A 6,107-nucleotide genomic window follows, 5' to 3' on the forward strand; every position below is an offset into this window, starting at 1 on the left:
AACTAACATATGGCTTAATTTTATCTCAATAATTCCCTTGACAGTTAGGATTCGACATAAGAGTAGGCCACAGCGCCGTTGTCCGAGCAAAATTTCCCTCGTAGCACACTGTATGGCGTATGCCCATTTTCATTAGCGAAGTCGGGGCAGAACAGTAGGACGTTAAACCCCATATCATTTCATTTCCAGTCTATATCCCAATTTCCCAAAATCAATGTAGGTTTTCGGGCAAATATCTCTATTTCTAGTTCACATAAAGACAAGTCGACACACGACGCCCGAAGTAGCTAAAAAAAAGAACACCAAAAGAATTCGTTGTTGAACGTTTCCTCCAAATGTACACAAAACATAAATTAATCTTTTCTTTGTCCGTTAATGTTATGTTTCATTATTTGACGTCCTGGAAGTTAAGTGACGTACAATGGTACTGGATAATCGCTTGTTGTACTATGACGCGACAAATGTTTGTTGTTAGGCGTCTGGTAAATGGTGATCAACCGGACATGTGTTGTCTTAGATTATCTGGTCACTCCTGGCACTACCTGCCCTAGACATGTATATTCTCGATCAACAAGAGATATTATTCTATAAAGATCAGACATGAGCCGTTTTCTAGACAGTTCGTCTCCCAGGTGTCTGTGTGGGTCTCTGGGAATTTGTAGCAAACTTCTATACAATCTTGTAAAATATTTTGTAACGTCTTTTAACGCATTGTGTCCTTTATCGATTGGAAACCGTTGTCCATCATCAATTGTCTGTCCCAAATTTTTATTATTGATACGGGGGATTGGGTGTCATTGAGTCATGTGGCGTAGTTTCGATTCCCCACTTGTACGCGACAAGGAGTAACCGTCTGTCCAACCCCGTACGTTTTCTCCGGGTTCTCCGGTTTCCTCCCACTGCTAAAGACCCCTACGCGCAAGGGATTTATAGAAATAAAAATAAACCATATGTTAGTTCCGAAATGATTATGACTATTAACCATTATTATTGACCTTTATGATTTATCAATTATGTTAAAGACCTTAATTAATTATAATATGATATAGACCTTAATCAATTATCAATTATTATATGTTATAGATCTTTATCAATTATAAACCGTTACCAATTATAATTCGTTCTAAACCGTCATTAATTATAATCTGGTAAAGACCATTACCAATTATAGGCCTTTATCTATTATAGAACTTTATTAATTATATATCAATTATAGAACTTTATTTATATAGTATTGACCTTTATCAAATATAGGCCTTTATGATATAGACCTTTATCAAATATAGATCTTTATCAATTATATATGACGTATAGTGAATCGGGGAGGAGGGGAAGTTTACATCACTGAGTTTCGATCCCTCACTTGTGCGTGACAAGGAGTATGGTCGTCCATCCAACCGTTTCTTCCGGGTCCCCCGGTTTCCTCCCACTTCGAAAGCCCCCCCTTCCCCCTTTAGCGCAAACGAATTATTGAGATAAACGTGTAATTCCCCAAACGACCTAGTTTGTGTTGCGTGGTGGACTGGGCGTTACCACCTCTTAATTGGTCCTCCAGCGACCAGACGGGATTTCTTTATATTTTGTTGCGGGTCTACGGGTGGTGGTATTGCGAATGCTCTAGCACGCGCGCTTCGGAACATAGAGTCTGTTATTCAGTCAAGTGGTGTGGTTTCCATGTGACAAGGGGTGGTAGAACAACCTGTCCAACCTCGTGGGTTTTCTCCGACCTTAATCCCTCTCCCTATCTCTCTCCCTCTCCCTCGCCCAATGGTTAGCGTGTGCGCGTTGTATCATAAGGTCTGTCATTGAGTCAAATGACGTGGTTTCGATTCCCCGGTTCTACGTGACCAGGAGTGGGGTCGCCTGTCCATCCTCGTGGGTTTTCTACGGGTCCTTCGTTTTCCTGCCACTACTAAAGACCCCCTACGAGCAAGCGAAATATTGAAATAAAATTGAACCATGTGTTAGTTCCGAAATGACCTAGTTTGTGTCGAGTGGACGTTAAACCCTATCTCTCTCCCCGGTTGTACGTGACAAGGAGAAGGGTCGCCTGTCCAACCTCGTGGGTTTTCACCGGGTCCTCCGGTTTCCTCCCACTGCTAAAGATCCCTATGCGCAAGCGAATTATTGAAATAAAATTAAACCGTATGTTAGTCCCGAAATGACCTAGTCTGTGTCGAGTGGACGTTAAACCCCATTTCTCTCTCTCTATCTATCTCTCTCTCTCTCTCTTTAAACACATGTATTATATTCTAACTCATGAATGTTGATTGACATCCAATTTGTCGATTAACAGGTGAATTAAACTCTTTAACACCGATATTAACACGATTTGATTACCTGTCTTCCAGGTAGAAATCGATACGTTGTGACGATATCTCCTGACAGCCATGTTTGAGCGGGTCCAGACGCCATTATTTGTTTTGTTTATTGGTCAAGGAATGTTATTGAAGGTCGAGTGTTGATTGAGAACCAGGCAGGGCGACATGTTAAATCAACAAACAAGACGATGTAAGATATGGGTCATGTTTGTTTATCACATAACTGGCCTATCGGTCGTAACCAACAAACACATGGACATTACACTTTGTTTTGGTTATAGGTCGTCTGCTCGTTCTCCGGCGGACCCATTTTTGTGATTGTTGGTGAATTTGGAGATATTGTAGGTTGTCGCGGTAGTCGAGCGGATATCCCAGTGTGGACCGAGAGAGAGAGAGAGAGGGAGAGAGAGAGAGAGAGATGGGGTTTAACGTCCACTCGACACAAACTAGGTCATTTCGGGACTAACACATGGTTCAATTTCATCTCTATAACTCGGCTGCGCGTAGGGGTCTTTAGCAGTGGTTGGCCAGGCGACCCTACTCCTTGTCACGTACAACCGGGGATTCGAAACCATGTCAGTTGACTCAATGACAGACCTTATGATATAGCACGCACGTGCTAACCATTTGGCCATCCAACCCCCGCGTGGACCGAGAGAGGGTTTGGCTTTAACGTCCATTTTAAACAAATTAGGTCATTTCTGGACTGAGATAGTGGTATTTCAATAATCAGCTTGCGCGTAGGTTTTTTTTTATCTGTTGTGGGAAATCGGAGGACATGGGGAAGAGTCGTGGGGTTAGACACTGTTACGTGCAAGCTTGGGATCGGAACCACGCCACTTGACTCAATATCAACAGATCTTATGATCTAAACAAGGGTGTTTAAAACATGGGGGTGGGGGGTCGGTGGCCAAATGGTTAACGCGTGCGCCTATGATCAGGAGTAGGGTCGCCTGTCCAACCTCATGGGTTTTCTTCGGGTCGTCCGGTTTCCTCCCACTGCCAAAGACCACTACGCGCTAACGAATTATTGAAATACAATTGAACTATATATTAGTCCCCAAATGACCTAGTTGTGGACGTTAAAACCCCATCTCTCTCTCTCTCTCTCTCTCTCTCTCTCTCTCTCTCTCTCTGTAATTTCGAGCGGTACGAAAATGCGTATAGTTTTTGAGCTGATAAAAAAAGTCATGCACGTATAATATCGCTTGTCAGTTGGAATTCAATATAAGAGTAGGCCATAGTGCTGCTGCCCGGGCAAAATTTCCGTCATAGCACACTGTACGGCTTATGCCTGTCTTCATGACCCCAGTCGGAGCAGAACAGTAGGACGTTAAATCTCATTTCATTTCATATTGATGTACTGAAAAAAAAAGACAGCTTACATGTCCTTCGTAGAATATACAATTTATTTATCTTTCTCAAGGTTTTTTTTTTGTTCTTCAATTCAGGCTTTATTTGACATTAATTTATCGGACGCGAATTTTTGTCGAGGTTTTGTGGGAAATAGCAGACGATTTTCTTTGAAATGCGTCAATAACTTATCAACGTTTTATACAACAGGTCAACAAAGACTGTTGCTTGAAATGACTTGCGTCTGCTAATTGTTCGTAAGACGATGATTTCAAATGACTTTTATTTGAGACATGCCTCTTTGTGAAATGGTTGTTCGTGGTCCGGTGAATTAATACTCCGACTTGTTTACAGGTCGATCAGCTGCTGGCCGCCAGGTGGCAGTCTAAGCAGCTAGAATTACTGGGTATTACACAATGGTTAAAGGTACACACGTCCATCAGGGTCACCTCGGGTTAGTTTCATTTCGTCAGTTGTTGAATAGTCGCCCCTTTGTTCTGCAAGAGGCTTGAGAGAGCGAGAGAGAGAGAGAGAGAGAGAGAGAGAGAGAGAGATGGGGTTTACCATCCACTCGACACAAACTAGGTCATTTCGGGACTAACATATGGTTTCAATTTTATTTCCATAATTCTCTTGCGCGTTGGGGTCTTTAGCAGTGGGAGGAAAAACTGGGGGACCCGGAGAAAACCCACGGGGTTGGACAGGCGACCCTACTCCTTGTCACGTTCAACCGGGGAATCGAAACCACGCCAGTTGGCTCAATGACGGACTTTATGATACAGCACGCACGTGCTAACCATTCGGCCATCCATCCCCCAGGGTATCGATCGAGCATTGTCAGATAATTGTTCGATTTTCATACATTTTAACCATTTGATGCCTAATGAAAATATTCATTACATCAATTTTATCCATTACATCAAATTAGTTGTCATTGTTACCGGACATGACGTCTTTTTGTAAAAAAAAGCCCTGTCATTTTTCTTTTACATATCAACCACTTGAAGACTAATGGAAATATCCATTACATCAAATTAATCACAAAATTATTATTTTGGCAAGTCTTTTTCCAAATGTGCATTAAATTTTTAAATTTGATTCAACAAGTAGTAAAAATGCACATGGTCATCTAGATATCAACAGGGGCGGGGAGGCGGGATGCGAATGGTTAACGCGTGCGCGTTGCTTCAGAAGGTCTGTAATTGAGTCAACTGGCGTGGTTTCCATTCTCGGCTGTACGTGACAAGGAGTAGGGTCGCCTGTCCAGCCTCATGTGTTTTCTCCATGTCCTCCGGTTTCCTCCCACTGCTAAAGACCCCTACACACTAGCGAATTAATGAAATAAAATTGAACCATATGTTAGTCTCGAAATGACCTAGTTTGTGTTGAGGGGACGTTACCCCCCCCCCCCTCTCTCTCTCACACACACACACACTACTTTCTGACATCTGAGGTTAAAACATAGAAATGAAATTTAATGTAAATTTTTACATGAGTTTTTATTCACATTAGAATCTCATTTAGATTTCTACACAGATTAAAATTAAAATCGATTTGTGTTTGATATGATATGACCACGAATACATGACGAATAACCTACATAATTTACAGTATTTATAATTTTTTTTTCAATCTAAAAGTACATATTTATGTCGTGAAACATCTGCTTAGACATTTTACATAGATTAATATTAATATTGATTTTTTGAAAAGTCATCGGTTTCACAAGATGTCTCGGATTAAATAATGTGAAATAGATGATCTGTGAGGTTTAATGTTTAAAATGTTCTCCTTGTAAACTCCCCATACGGTCAATTTATGGCGATTAATTTATAGTTAAATATGCATTATGGCGTAAGAGCTAAATCTGCCTATTGTATGTTTTTATTTTGGTTTTTATAATTGTTTTTTTTAACATATTGGATGGAATTTTATTATTAGAATAGGTATTTTATATACATACTTTGTTTTATCTCTATATTTGCCTTATAGTTTTGGATATAGTACGGAATTTTATGATTTTGAATAGATATTTTCAATAAATGTGATTACGTAATTAATTGTTTTACCGGTATTTATTGCTTTATATCATATTATTTAAATGTTTTATCTGTAGTGTCTCATAGGTCTATGTTGGCCAGGAATCATTTGTATCATGTTGTATAATCTCTGTAAATATTCAACTGATTTAATAAAATAAATTATTATTATTATTTTAAATATTGTATGAATTATTATTTATATATTTATGCACATGCCAAGCCTATAATCAACTCTCTAGATCATCAGATGGCAGAGATTTAAATGGATTGAAATACGAAATGAAATGGGGTTTAACGTCTTACTGTTCTGCTCCTAACCTGGGTTAATGAAGACGGGCATACGCCATTCAGTGTGCTAAGAGGGAAATTTTGCCCGGACAGCGGCGCTACG

Source organism: Patella vulgata, chromosome 5, assembly GCF_932274485.2.
Source record: "Patella vulgata chromosome 5, xgPatVulg1.2, whole genome shotgun sequence".
NCBI classification, from domain to species: Eukaryota; Metazoa; Mollusca; class Gastropoda; family Patellidae; genus Patella; species Patella vulgata.